We start from the raw sequence: 15,667 nt of genomic DNA, 5'->3' as shown, positions 1-15,667 counted from the left end.
TCAACAATTTCCACTTTTTTTCTCTCCCCTCTGTGTAATAGTGGGTAGTTCTTTTCTTGGGTTTTTCCTTTCTCACTGGTCAAATGGACTTTTCCCTTCCCTAACAAATCTAGAAGGTTTGTCTAAGGAGGGGATAGGGTGGACTGAGTTATTTGTTGTAAAGTCTCTGACCAATTTGAAGTCAATTGGTGAGAAATGGGCCAAAGCTGCAGTGAGAGGATGAATGTTCACAGCATTGCTGCCTACGAGATCCGATGAATGGAGTTAGGAAGACTAGTAACACTGCTGATTTATGCAGAAACATTTTAAGACTAGGCTGGGGCATTTCAGAATCCAAAGCATGTTGATTCTAGGCAAATACCTGACTTTTCAAAGACAGCTGATCATTAAAAAGTAGATCTTCTAGAGGAAAAAAAAAAAAACTACTGGAACTTCCTTGAGCTGCAGCAGGTCAGGGTCTGCAGAGAAGTTGTCAAAGGTTTAGTTTGCTTGTTAGGTGTTAATAAGGTTTGTTACAAGATGGTTCTGTGTATTGCAGAGGGAAAGGCAGAGGAAACATTTCAATGAAAGCTGGTTAAGACTGTCACTGTGCTTCTGTGTTAGTGAATAACACAACTCTTGTTTTCCCTTTTCTTTTTAATGAATACCGATCACCTGTCTTGCAAATAAGTGACCTTATCAAACAATGTGCTTTTCATTGGTTGTTCTCATCTGGTCTGGAGCATTTAATTTAAGTAGATAAAGTTATTTTTTCTCTACTGATTTGATTTTTAAAATACTTTCCCTTTTTCCAAATAACCTCGGTGTGATGTTGTCTTCTTTACAATTTTTGATGTAATCACAAAAGACACACACAAATCTCCCTTCTTTCTCTTTAACTTTGTCTTGTTCTGTCTAGTAGATTATCACAAATTAAGTTGGACTCTCTTTCAGGCTTCTATAGCCTGAAACAGCCTTTTGTGTTTTGGTTGCATATTTGCATTGAGCAGACTTAGCTCCTAAACTTTTAACTGACCTTTAAAGAAAAAAATAAAAACAAGAGTCCAAGGATTGGAGACTCATCCTCTAGAAACACTGGACCAGTGACAAATTTTGTTCTTTCTGGCATGCTAAAAATTCATATCCTGAGGAAAACTGTCTGATAAATGTTATGTATGTAAATATTCATTTTAAAATCTAAGTGAAGTATATCTCCAATATCTGTTCTCTTTACTTTGTCTGCTTGTATTTTGAAATGGCCCAAATTCCCAGATGCTACCCCAGAGTGTTTCCAAAGTTCCTCTTGTTCTTTTTCTTTTTTTTTTCTTTCAAGAAACGGTTTGCTTTTTTCTATCTATCAGAAGTAGAACTTAAAAATGCTAAGATTATCCACTTGTAAGAACTTCTCTTCTTGGATGAAAAAAGAGGACCATCATTCCTCAGAAGAGACAACTCATCCCTCGTTCTTGTTCCACTGACGTGTCACCAGTGTGAACTGAGAAAGCTGGAGATTGCTCATCTCTTCTATTTCCCAGATTATTTACTGGAATAAGCAAACATCTGTACAGCATCAATAAAATAACGGGAGAATAAATTGTTAAATAGTCAGCTCAAGGAATCAGACAAAGAAGAATTTTATTTTAGTGGAAAATTATCTTAATTATCCAAGACAGCTATCAGAATGCAGTAGCTGTGCAGACTTCCTTGTCTTTCACAACAGCTGATGTGGGTTTTCAGGATGCAGCACCAGGAGGGTTCTTTGGTTATACCCAATGCAAGTAAAGCAGCTGGTCCTGCTTTCATGTCTGGCCATGCATTTGTCAGGGAAAACATGGGTGGAAGCCCTTGGAAGTTCTCTGGTGTTGTTCATGACACTGTTGGAGACAACAGCAATATTTCCAATGTTTTTTTTAATTTATACATGTTGCATTTAAAGCTGTGACACTGAAGAAACCAGAGAATGTCTTTTTTTTTTTTTTCTTTTTTATGAGCTCTAGATTGACAGCATGCTGGATCATCACATCCACACAAAAAATTAGAAAAAGGTATTTAGTTTTTCCTTCATGAACTTTTCTCCCTCCGTTTTATAGGATAAGATGTTATCAGGAGCTCATTTAAGCTGGAGGATGGTGTTTTAATTGAGTAAAAATGAGTCTGTCTGCTGTATTCAAAGACAAATCTTTACTGTGAACTAATTAAGTGGTCTGGATTTATTATTATTTTTGAGCTATAACTTCAGAAGTGAAGTTAGAATTTGCAGTCAAATGTTCTAGAACAGTTTATGCAGCTGCTCTGTCCAGCTGTCAGCAGGCTTGACAACAAATTTCAAGATTATTTATCTGCTTTGCTTAAATACTTCCAGTTGGAAAATGATAATGTTTCAGTGAAATCTTGTGTTTTCATTTTATCCTCTTTATCTTCCAGTTATTCATTTTATCTGCTTCATCCCTTTACATCTCATAAATTATAGTTTCTGAGTGTACAAGTACCTTCTTGCTTCTCAAGTGTGCCGAATAGTGCCTGGCAGCTTTTTTCCTGCTTCCTGGCTAATCAGCTCTTGCTGACTGCCATTCCCCAGTCATTCTCTGAGCTGAGGAGCTTCTGTGGAAAGTCCAAATCTTGCAATCAAGCTTCCCCAGTGGCTGTGAGACAAATTACATGCATTCAAAAATAAGTGCTTATTTTTGAGGTCTCAGTGCAGAACTGAGAACTGAGTAGTGTGGAACAAACAATCTGCACTTGTGCTATTAATTTAGTGCCTTAACTTCCATTTAATGTTTGTGTTCTCCTTTGTTAAGAAGTGTTTTAAACTTCTTTTAAGTTTCCTAAATGGCAGAGTGCATTTAAGATTTATTTTTTTATTTTAGAGAACACATCCCAGCCCAACCACATCTGTAGCCTGTCCCATCAGCTTCATATGGGGCTCACCAGAGTTATATACAGAGCAAGAAAAGCTTCAGTAAAGATGCATGCAAACTAAACCACCTCTTGGATTTACTATAGACACCTTGAGAAATTAGAAGAGCCCATTTTCTCATGTTTGTAAATATCACTCTTTTTCCTTTATTCTGGTTTATTTCCTTACCACAGTAAAAATGTGTTCGTACTGAAGTACAAGTATATGGGGGAGGGATTTGTTTTCTAATTAAATGGACTATAGGTAATACATTTTTGTAAAAATCAGTACATTTATTTGTTTGGTTTTTAACATGCTCCTCCCCCTGATTTTGTGGGTCAGCAAGTCAATGTGATTTGAACTTTTGAATAAATCCTCCTTTATTTCCCCCTAGCTTTTTCTTGGTGTGCTTCAGCCATATTGCAGGAGTTGACATGTATATAAGTGTATATTTGAGTCCCACTCGAATCAAACACAAACTAAGTATTGATAAGGTTAGGCCATAGTTTAATAAGTGGAAGTTGTGGTATTTTGGGTAAATGGTGAGTAAAGGAGCACACAGCTTCACCCAAGGCAGGATTTCTCTGGGAATGTGTGTTCAGACTGGGTGGGGATTTTTCTATGCTCGTGTTAAGCTGCTGGAATCACTCAGTAGATTCTCTTGAGCCTGATTGATCTACAACTCTATTTGTTCTGTTGTTGTTTGGGATTTTTAGATCTTATATTTATCTCAGTTTCCACATTGTTTGAACAAGGAGTTAAAAGGCAAAGCAATACTTCATGGGTGAGCCTGGCACTGCAGGAGCAGTTTTGGGTCTCAACAGACCTCACAAAAGTCCTGCCAGGTCTGCCATGTCCAACCAGAGGAAATCAGGTCGAGTATGGGACGTGAAGTCTGGGGCCTTGTTAAACATCCCTTTACGTTTGTGGGACTGCAAGCTGTTTTACAGGAGCATTTCTTCACCTAAAGGTTATTAAATTAGATGCAAGTGTATCTAGGTAATGTGAAAAAATAAAACATTCTTTGCAGTTCTGCACTACAAAGTAACAAAACTCAGAGTATATTCTTTAATGCTGAGTTTCTACCCATTTAATCAAATACATGCTTTTTCAAGAGTGTGAAGTAAATAATGTGTTTTAAGCAAAGGTTTTATTAATATGTTTTGTTATTATTTCTTAGTTTGTCATTTTGCAACTACTTTTTAGCTTGCAATACCCAGAAAAGCCCTGCACATGTACACTTAATGCATTAATTTGCTGAAGTTTAGAGTTTGGATTGAGTTTTCTCATTTAGAAGTCAAACATCTGAGACTTCTGTAGTATGAATTTTATTTTACAGGTTTGGGTTTTTTAATGTTTACATGTGTGGTATCATCAGAAGTGTTTCTAGCTTCACCTGTGTGTCCCTGAAGGGAAAGGCAAGATACTTTGCTTATGCTGTTCTCATTACTGGGTACATTTGCATTGAAACAAGATAATTACAATACCTTCTGCTTACAGGAGATTCCCCATGTACTTTTAATTAGATACAGCCTCCTTGATTCCATTTTGTGAACAATTATGTAGCTTGCTCTGCAATGTTAAACAGTTTGTGTTTCACCCCAGAAGTGTGTGAAGTGATTCATAACTGTGATGGGATTGTAAAATCACTTTGTTGGTATAAAACTGCAGAGGGTGAAAAGCAATCCAGAAACACCATGAGCAGGGATATGTGGTAGAGAAGGTAGGTTCTCACAGGAGAGGGAGGGGGACTTGGGAGCTGCCTGGGGCAAAGGAAAGCAAAGAGAGATTCATCTATTGCAAATCCTCCTCTCCCTCCCTCCCTCCCTCTGTCCTCTCATGGCAGGGAGAGGAGCTTCCCTGCTAATTGCAGAAAAGCAATTTTAATTTTGGACATTTCAAATGATGTTAATACCCCTGTTTGGAGCTAGTGGTTATGGGTGAGAAGAGAATGAAATGTCTAGTTTATGCTGTGTATGGGTAGATCAGTGGTATCCTAAGTGTCTTGTGGAAGGACAAACATTGTGCATTTTTACTGCTCTTCCTTCCTTTGTGCTACTCAAGCTGCTGTGGTTTTGCTGTCATTCACTTCTTCACTACAGAGAGCTTGGAATGAGCTTGCTAAATGCTCTCGGTACCTTAAACAGGCCACTCTGCAACTGTGTTTGAAATGCTCACTGGTTTAGCAAAGCCTTTGGGGTTTTTTGCCCCCATTCTTTCTGAGCATTTTCTGTGCATCTCTCCTATCTCAAGTGTCACTCTGCATTTCCCCCAGTGGATTTGTGCCTGCTTTATTGTGTGGTTCACTTTCTTAACCACGGTAGGTTTGTTTGTTCTTTTTTTTTTTTTTTTTAGTTACTTTCCTTCAGCAGTCAGTTACCACTAGGATGGAGCAGGAAAGGAGCTTGTCTAAGCCCAATGGTTTTAACACAAAAGCCAATTTCTGTGCATGTCTAAGGACTTACCTTGATGCTAAGTCTGGTCAGGAGAGGGATCAAATCTCTCTAGTCTCTTTTACCCATTCTTTTTGCCCTGTTGCAGCTTCCATCTCTTAGGAGAGTATAACTGTTTTAAGTATTCCAGTGACGTTATGATAAAAAAATATACATGGTGTATTTTGGCAAAGGAAAAGAAGGTGAAATAAAGGATTTGTTTCCCATACATGTACACTGTTCTAAACAGCATTCAGAATAATTGATCACAGGTGTTGGCCTAAGGCAAGCTGAAAAAGTACTTGTGAGAAGCATCCAACCTGCTCAATGTAAATCCTTTTCCAGGATAGGCACACAAGTTCAGAATGAGTTTCTGAAAATACTCCATTTCAGGGAGAGCTTTGTGAGGCTTGGTTTGTCTTGTCAGCAGGAGGCAGAGCCCTTGTTGTTTCTCCAGGCATTCCACAAGAACCCTTCTCCCTTCCCTGTGCTGCAGGGCAGAACCAGGCAGCCCACCCAAGGCTTAGAAATGTTTGGAAAACTATCTAAAGAGGGGAGTTTTCTCTTTAATTGGCATCTAGCATAGGATAGTCTCCTGAAGGAAGCCTTAATTAGAGCTAAGGTTGCTAAGCCTGTATCTGAATCGAGACATTTGTTTCTTTGATAATAGCCAGTTTTAGCTATATCGGCAGAAAGTTCCTGGAGATTACTTTGCTTTCCTTTCCAAACAAGTTTGGGGTTTTTAATCACATCCTAAAGAGCAGAAGCAGCCTTCGAATTTGGTGGCTTTGTTCTGTTACCTCACTGTACAGTTCTAACAGATTTTTATGCATTTTGATGTTTGGGTTTTTAATTTTTAAATCAGGTTCTCTATTACTGATGAAAAGTCAACATCAAAGATACTAATTTGGAGGTAGGTCTTCTCCTTGTCTAAAAAAGAAACAGAAATATTCCAGCTATCTGATTTCCAAGGGAATGCTTAATTTTGTTATGTCAAATGCAGGTGCTACATATTAAATGATGAAACTTAGCTAGGAACAGTCACTCAGAGTTAGAAGGCCACAGTATAATGTAATTTGAAGATAGGAATGTGTGGTTTATGCATATGGAAAAGGATAATAAAAATTCTTGATTTTTGTATTGCTATTTGCATAGTTCAGAAACAGAATGTCCCCCGTCTGTAGTTGATTGGAAGGTCAGGAGGTTTCTGGTTTTAATGACTTGAAAAATCTCTTTGTTATGACAAATCCTCCTTTCTTGAGCAAATGTATTTTTATTTTGCCCTTGCCACAGTCATTGATGTTTAATATAAACTGACACATAGTCCTTCAGTAGGCATAAAGCTGCAGCTTGGATGGGCTTCATGTCCTTCTGTATTCCTGTGCTCTGTTCCTGGGCGTGATCTCCATACCCAATCTGCTATAGGGACTCCAATGTAAGTATGAAATTAGCTCAGATAAAAGCAGTTGCCAGCTGTCTACATCTGAATATTGCACCTGTTTGACTTTCTCCCACACATTCACAACCAGACTTATCCTGGAAAGCATTGTGGGTGACTGTGTAGTGTGCATCTGGCAAGGGTACCTTGGCAGGTGTAGAGTGGTGTCCCCTTCACAAGGCATAAGTAGCCCACTGAGTATTCCATAGGACTCGGGTTTCCTGAGATGTTTCACTGCCGAATTTTTCCAAGATAATGTCAGAGCATATATCTTGTGATGGTTTTGTCGTTTGATTTTTTTTTTTTTTTCTCCTGGGATTTCTATGCTTTTGCACTCATAAATAAGCAAACCCTTAGTTTCGTTGTACCTGTTCTTGTTCTCTGTGCTGCATGGTGAACGTGAAGATTTATCTTGCCTCGGGCTCCAAGCACCAAACACTCCTCAGGCCTTCTATATATGTTATTTTGAAAACTTAATTTCTGAGTCAGAAATACAAATGCTCTAAAGCAGATTGCAAATGTCCCCTAAATTCCCCCTTTTGAAGGAATAATGTGTTCTTCTACTTCATCTCATCTGCAGAACTCTCCATTGACATTGAGCTGGAGTGCTAAAGACACCTACCAAGTTGTGAACTTAATAATCTCAGAAGATGGGTCAAACTCTAGAGCTTCTTTCAGTGATTCATTTATCAGTTGCCAGACAGGGTACCCTGTCTTCCCCAGTGTGACAGACTGCCAGGAGGTGTGCAGTTGAGGGAACAAGGCTGGCAAGAGAAGGGACATTTGGGTGTCATAAGTTACCTGCATTATTGAGGTGGAGTGAATGTTCTCAGGGAAGTATAAATAGTGGTGCAGAGACTGTATTTCATTATCTGCCAGTACAGTGAGTGCTTCTTAGGATTTTCTGAGCGGGAGGAAGGCTATTTAAGCTAGAAATGGTGCTCTAAGTTTGTAAACCTTAAGAAAAAGAAAGATGCTGAATCAGAAACAGCTTTCCAGGGGACAGTGTGGGAGGGAGGTTGTGTTAGTTTTAGTACTGCAACACCTGTGGTCAGTATGGAGTCTGATAGATGTTTTATTGCACTTTGTTCCTCTTTGATTTATTTTTTTTTTCCAATTCTTTTATAAAATCACTAATGTACTTGGTGAGAACAAACTCAGGTTTGGGAGGGTTTTGTCTCTTCAAACTTAATGGTTGGTAAGATTGATTTCTGAAAACTCCAGCAACCACATTCCTTTCCAAGATGAAGTAGATCAGTGGATGTACTTGCAAGGTGTTTACAACCAGGACAAGTCAGGAATGTCCAAAAATGAAGAAGCCAGCAGTGATATGTCTGTGCAGGGTATTGAGGAGGGTTTTCCTGTGAGCCCTGTGGTGAGGTAAGAGGAACAAATAAGCACCCACAGCCACAGCTTGTAAATGTTCTACCCCAAAAAACATATTTTAGCAAACTGAACAGGGAGCAATTCTTTCTGTAATACTTTAGTAGAAGTACAATGTTATGTCTTTAATACTTTAGTAGGACTACAAGAACCAATGCATTTTAGTTTTGTGTTGACTGCTCTTTGGCTTTTTCAAATATTGTACCTGAAGGGTTTCAAGCAGAAGAACTGATTTTATTTTTTTTTCTCCCTAAGGTTGTTAAAAGATATAGCAGATTTATGTTTGCTTATGTAGCTTCTGTTATGCTTCATGAACACTTCATGAATGCTTTGAATGCTGAAAATGTCTCAGTCAACTTAGAGAAAGCTAAAAACACAATCTCTAGTGTTTTGGTGGTGTTGTTTTTTCTACCTTTTTTTTTTCTTTGCCCCCCTGTAAGGTTGGTTGCAGATTGTTTACTTGTCTAAAATTAGAACATCACAGTTCTCATCAATCCTGCAATTATTTATCAATCTAAACATATACTGCCTAAATAGAGGACCAAAATTCTTCAGACATTTGGATAATTTTGTTGTTGTTGTTACAATTTGTTCTAATTCAAGCCTACTCTGTCTAGAAAAACATGGACTAAAGGCTAAAATGCTAGTTTTAAAACAAAGAATATGATTTAGTTTACTTAGTTGTGTGTTCATATGATACAGGGTAAATTGCCTTTATTATTTTGCTCTTGCATTACTTTGTAGATTTAAATTCAGTTGTCTGCTTATATAATGTTTATTCTATACCAATAGCCTTTTTTATACTATATCCCTTCTGGCTTCTATTTGTGTGTCCTCATAACTATTATTTCTGGGTGCTTTAATATCAGTAACAACTGCCTTTTTAATATCAGTAACAAATACCTTATTGACAAATATTCAGTTCCTGTAAATAATTTAGAACCCTTCAATGCAGCTCCATGGATTAAGCAGAGGTTTGGGTGACACTCAGTTTATCTACTGAGAAACTGGTGTTAGCACTTTGTTTGATCACAATCAGTATCTGTTTAGGGGGTTAATCAGTGTTCCTCCTACAAACTGCTTCAGTTGTACCAGTTCCTCTTTTTTCATCACAACCAATTTGTCTTTCTTTCCCCTGTCTTAAAATACCAAATTTTTGATGATAAAACTGTCTCTGTGCCCTAGGGGAGTACTGTTAACGGTGATTAATTATGGTTAGGAGAGGAAAACACTTTTTTCATTTTGGTGTTTGGAATGTCATAAAGACATTTATCCATATTTCATGCGTATTATCAGAATGTTAAAATAACCCCCTGCTGAAATATCCTGTACCAAGAAGAATACAGTGAAGTGTCAGACATGTGCCTCCCTCATGCAGTCTATTCCTTGATTTTGAGGACTCAAAAAACATGGGAAGCCTTATGTAGCCTAACTAGACATCAGGAAAATAGTTCACTTGTCTGTGTTCAGTGGCTTTGAATCAGTGTGTGGAGGCCTGGTTGGCTTTCAGACTGCACGAGTGATAGGACAGAATTAACAGCACAGCATGGAAATGGATGATCCAGCAAGGGTTGGATCTTATTTTGGGCATTGGAGAAAATATTGATCTACAATACTAAACTAAAAAAAAAAATACTTACTTGTTTTCATAACATCAGTATTTAGCCATGTAGTACCAAACGTGTGTGGAAATAGAGAGGAATTGTCTGTCTTGAATGCATGAACAATATCCTTTTCCGAGGAAAATGATTCCGAAATACCATCCTCTTGAACGCACCTCACAGATTCATCACAACCATCATTGTGTCCAAATTTAGGAGCAAGAATGTGGAGTTAGTCTCTTCCACATTAACTTAACTGTGTATCTAAGTTAGGGCATGTTGTGTCCCCTGACAAATTCTTTTTTCTTCTTGATTTGAAGCCATCGGATCAAACTGTTTGGAAATGTCTTGAAAGGAGAAGTGAGTTCAGTAAAAAAGTGCAATGAAGTGTAAATAACAGTGGAGAGATTAAAAAGCCCCAGCATACATGTTTTGCAAAACAAAAGTCCTCATTAATAGTTATGTAGTTCAGTCATTTTAGGAGACTTTAAGTCAACTATTTTCATGCTGTGGAAGCACAGCTAAACTGATCTACCCCGGGCTTGGAGCTGCCACTGCTGTTTTAGTGTGAATATTTGTTGGGAAAATCCTGGTAACTTCTGTAAGATTGTGATGAAATTTGTGGGTGCTTTGTTAAAAATTTAGGCTGTTTTAACGAAAAAGGCAATTATATCCCTACGGGATCCAATATGTATTATCATGTTGGCCTTATTTGGGGTACACCTTATCAGCCTCAACCCATAGGAAGTTTATTTTGAAAGTACTCATAAGTGGCAGCTGTATGAAATTCTTAGGATAAAATTCTGTAGGGAATATTTAATTGAAAAGGAATTGATTATGTTTTTTTCCAAATAACCTAATCTAAATTTAATTCTCATAAGTACCTGAATGTATGGGCTACCATAGAGAGACCCTAAAACTTGTATTTTAAAAATAAATCCCTTTTCATGGGAGGGAGGGGGGGACACAAACAAACAGGAGATTTTTTTTTTTTTTTTTAATTTACCTTCCTCTGGCAGATTTAGTTGTATCTTCAAAAATGCAAATTACATTGTTAGATTGACAATTGTTACAGGAAAAAGAAAAGTACGGGCAATGACAGTGAGTTAGTAAGACTAAATCTTTCTTTGTTTAATTAGTAGTCACTTGAATCTGAAAAAATTGCAGGCTAATGTGTAGAGCTCAGTGAGTGTTTGCCCTTCCTGTAGTTCACATTCAAGACCTTGAAGTTTTAAGGGTCAGCATTTGATTTGAAAATCACTGGATTAATTTTATCCATCTTTAAGGCTGAATTGAGTAATAGCATGTCCCAGTCTGTACCAGCTTAGAAATGCTCTCAATGCATGGGCTGTTAGACATCTAATTTTTATGTCAGATGGTTACTAAATCATAACTTGCATCATCCCAGTGCCAGAGGATTTTTGAATGACTTGAGGAAAGCTCTTAAATTTAAACAAGTTAGTGGTAAGTGGAGATAAACTGCAGTGCTGTTGTTATCCCCACTTGTTGTTCACTCATTTTTGGGGTCTGAATGTGCACTTGGACTGTGGGAGAGGCATTTTAAGACACTTATGTGCTTTTGGCATGTTGGTTGGCAGTGGGGACTCTGAACAGCCATGTGTTCATGTGTGTTGCTGCAGTGTTAGACATCACAGAATATTCTTTGATAGAAAATACCCCTAACAAGTAGAAAGACGTTTTGTGCATCAGGCAGTTCTTGTCCACATGGGCTTTTTCCAATAAATGTGTATACTATGGCCACATAAAGCCCTATGTCTCTGCTGCTGCTTTGTAAGAATGACATGTTACTGATTTTAAAATGAGTAAAAAAAGAAAAATTGCTGCCTATTTTGTAGCAATGCAATCCATAAATGAGGTCTTACTGAGGTAAATGTTAAATTCTTGAGGAAAGAGTTTCATTCTGGCAAATGAAAGTCACAAATTCATGTTAGAAATTCTGATGTGAGTGCTTTGGCTTTTGTAGGTTACAGTTCTTTGGTCTAATTCTTCTTTGCAGGCTGGTAATTTGGCATACAGTCTGATCATGTCAAATAGTAAATGCTGATCAACAGGAATAATAGTAAGACCACTGAGCTTGACCATTCTGGTTTGACAAGAGAAAGTGTTTTGGTGTGTGCTGCAAACAGGAGAGCAAAACATCATGAAGTGAGAAACAGTCTTCCCCAGAACTGAATAGATCTTCCAATGGTGGGCTGCTAGAGTTAAGAAGGTGACATGTCAATTATTAATCACTTTATTTTGGACTGAATAATATTGCTCAGCAAGAATTGTATTGGTAAAATAGGCATTGCAAAAATTTAGCAGAGTATAGTGATAGGATGTGCTTATTTGCCAATATTTCCACTCATTGCAATAGAAACTTCATTTCTGGAAGCATAAAATACTTTTTCTTTGTGATTTATAGGAAGATGCTTAAAGTAATTCAGCTTGATAAGTAGGTCTTTCAGAAATGATTAAATGCTTCCTGTTCTCTAAAGAAGAAATAGATACATGCTTTAGGTTATTATATACAGGCTGGCAAATTGCTTGATAATGCTTTCTGTCTTATTTCTATCCCTTGCTCTGAAAAGCAAGAACCCAATAGCTCCTCAGACATCAGCATAAATGATAAACAAACCTGAAAAAAAGCTTTAGAAAACCGGAGAAGCCTTTAAGAATTAGAGGATCTTCTTGGCCAGGCACCACTGCCTTTAACGTCCCTGTTGAAAGGAATTCATACCTGACAAAAGAGGCAATTAGTCTGCTGAATGGCAACAAGAAATGTCACCACCGGTAGTAAACTGATGACTCTGTTCCTTATTCTGTTGGCAGATCTTATTATTATGAACGTTAAAGTAATCAGTTCCCTGTCACTTAACAATCCGTACCTGCCTCTTCCTTTCCTCAAATCCCCTGGTTGCAGTTGCACACTGCATCATTTATGTATTGTTTTTACTAATCCTTGCTGACCTGAAACATTACAATAATCTTGCAATCTGGGTAGAAATATGACCCATATTAGGCATGAGGATGAAGTGACAATGCCAATAATCATTGCTGAAGAGCTGTTTGTAGTTTTGCAATGGCATAGGAGTCTTCCACTCATTTAAAGAAGAAAGAAAAGGGAATAATTCAAAGACCTTACTTTAGTAGCAGTTTTTTTTTTTCCTTAACTATCTACAAGAGTTTAGACCCCCTCCCCCCCATGGTGTCCTGACACTGTCTGTTCTTAACTGGCATCCTTTCAACACATTATTTACCAAATGTACCCAACCTGAGACTGGTTTATCTCCCTGTTCTGTCTTTGGGATTGCTTAAATAAAAACCACTAATTACAAAATAGACACCAAATTATTTTAACTGTTCTTTAATTGAAAAAAAACCCAACCTGTTGACTATAATTTAGAAGATATTGGCTAGAATAAAATGAGCTTTCTCTTGAAAATTTTGTGTAGTATTGTTGAATACTTGGAAAGCAATCCTGAATTTGCTAGTTGCATGTGCAGAAGGTGTGTCTGCATTTTAGTTCAGATGAAATGATCTCTACTTCATGTGTCCCACTACATTTTAGGAAATGCTTTGGGAGTGTGCCAACTGGATTTGTTTTGAGGTAAAATGAAGTGAAGGATTACACTTCAGGAGGACACCTCCTGGGCTTCAGAGAATAGTGGTTGTTAACCATGGGACCAAACTGAAGCTGAACTGAAACCCCTGAAATATGCAGAGCAAACCTGTTTGCATTGGTCAGCAACCATTTCACAAACTCCACTGTTTTCTGGGATTTGAGCTGTTTCCTCCATGTTGATACTGTGGTTTAAACTTTGTCTCTTCCAATTGTTAATTTGAAATACTAAGCTCAGTGAAACTTGGCAACATAACAGATAAGAATGAATTGGTTGATCTTTTGCTATGGGTGTTGAATAATGTCTGTCTCTAGCTGTTGAGTTGGGTCAGAGCAATGGTTGCCTTCTCTCATGCTTAGTGAACTCCAGACAATTATTCCCACTGTAGAATGCTAAGGCTGTGCCGTATTTGTTGGGGTTTTTTTTAAGAAACTTCATGGAAAAACATTATTAAAAAAAAAAAGCCAAAAAATAATCTAGGAAAATCCTATAAATAAAAAGAAATACAGATTGCAATCCTATTTGTCTAAATTGGGCACTTAAAGAAAGAAAATCCTTTCATTTCACCTCTGGAGTTCTGTGGGAAGTACTTCTCTGAAACACTGTGCCATTGCTCCAGCTCTTCTGCCTCAAGGTGTGTTAGCATGGAGAGTGAATCTGAAGTTAATGACATGATTCATGGTGGTTTCAATCCTGAAATCCATCACTGGCACAGCACACTAATGACTTACCATAACATCACTAACCCAGCGAGCGTGCAGCTCTGCTCGGTCTCGGGGAATGGCTGCTGGCCACGGGGGCTGCAGGGACAACCAGGGGCTGAAGTGTGATTAGCTAAATACCTCCACGGTAACTTTCAGAAAACAGGCACAAGGTAGATTGTGTAACTCCTTTTGGCAGTTGGTGATTTACAGGAACATTAACTTTCAAGCTCAATTGACAGCCTCGGAGCTGTGCTTCATGTAAAGTACGTGCAGTTTGGGGAGGCAGTCACAGAGACAAAGTCATCTATTCCATTAGGGGAACTGCACATCCCAAAGTAACTTCAGTGTTATGGAAAGAGGCATTAATGAAGTATTGCTCATGCACTTCTTGATTCCAAGCAAAAGAAGCAGGTGTCTTACTGTAGACACCTGCAAAGTGTTTATTGTGCTGTTATGACAAATTATTATGAGATTGGTAGTTTGGGAGGTCTCCTGTTGAAGAATCAAACGTTAAAAGAAAATTAAACAAGCAAATGCACACAAAACGTGGAAGTTATGAAAACTTCAGTAACTTAGTGGTAAAAACCATCCTCAAAATAGAAGTTGACCATCATGAAACTGTGTATGCTATGCAAGAGGTCTTCAACAGAATGGAAAATATCCCTCTAAGTTTAAATATCTCTTCATAAATACATCAGACTTTGTACATTTTTAATTTAGAGTGAACTTTTTTTCTGAAGATATCTTACCTTTTTTTTTTCCTGATTGGATTCATATTTCCAAGATGAGTACCTCCTGACATTTCCTAGGCTTCCACCTATTTGTTTCTTCTTTCTATGTTTTGTACTTTGAGTGAAGGAGATTTTTTGACTGACTTCTTATGACTTTGGTGAAATCTGGTAATCTTTAACAGGTTGAATAATTCTTTGTGTCAGATGAATGGAGTTGCTATTGTTAAAATTGTGTTTTTTGCTGTTGAATGAGCTAATTTGTAAGATCCGTGACACAGATTAGAGATACAGAATCTGAGTTGTAGCACATGTATTCAACATTTGCTACAGTCTGTGTTGTATCTAGACTGACATGAAAAATTCATGCAGCAGTTGTGACTGTAACTTTATGTATTCTGAATTTACCTTAATACTGTAATTATTTTCAGATATATCTCTTCATGAATTTAATCCAAGACATAAATTCTAAAGCATCTGCTCTGGAATACATATTCCTATCTGAATACAGTAGTTCATGACATGAACAGCATGGTTTACCTCTGCTCTGTTGCAATATCTGGCTTTGCCCACTTAAGAGGGTTGAACCAACATTTGTTGCAGTATTACTTGATGTCTGAAATGAAACATGCATGTGATGTTGTGCAGGAGGGCCAGCATATCTTTGATCTGCAACATTATTAGTCTGCTAGATTAAAGGTTTGGTGTTAGACTTAACATAAGGGGCATCTCCTGCTTCTATGAATTTCTCAACTTGCCACCTTGAACAATTCACTTAATCTTTCAATTAATCTTTGTGTTATCGAAAAAACATATACAGCGTAATAGTGCTTATGTAGGGTGAGAATTATTTGATTCATTGGTATCTCTGTAGTCTTTGTGC

General features: G+C 37.6%; 1 protein-coding gene across 4 annotated transcripts in view; it reads left to right on the top strand.

Moving 5' to 3' along the window:
* Positions 1-15,667, top strand: part of PCDH11X (protocadherin 11 X-linked) — a 459,145-nt gene that overhangs the window by 180,501 nt on the left and 262,977 nt on the right. The window lies entirely within an intron of this gene.

This window comes from Manacus candei, unplaced genomic scaffold (genome assembly GCF_025592945.1).
Source record: "Manacus candei isolate 608988 ecotype Guabito, Panama unplaced genomic scaffold, ASM2559294v1 h1tg000003l, whole genome shotgun sequence".
NCBI classification, from domain to species: domain Eukaryota; kingdom Metazoa; phylum Chordata; class Aves; order Passeriformes; family Pipridae; genus Manacus; species Manacus candei.
Note: the sequence above shows the minus strand (reverse complement) of the source record. Positions and strands in the feature narration are given on the sequence as shown.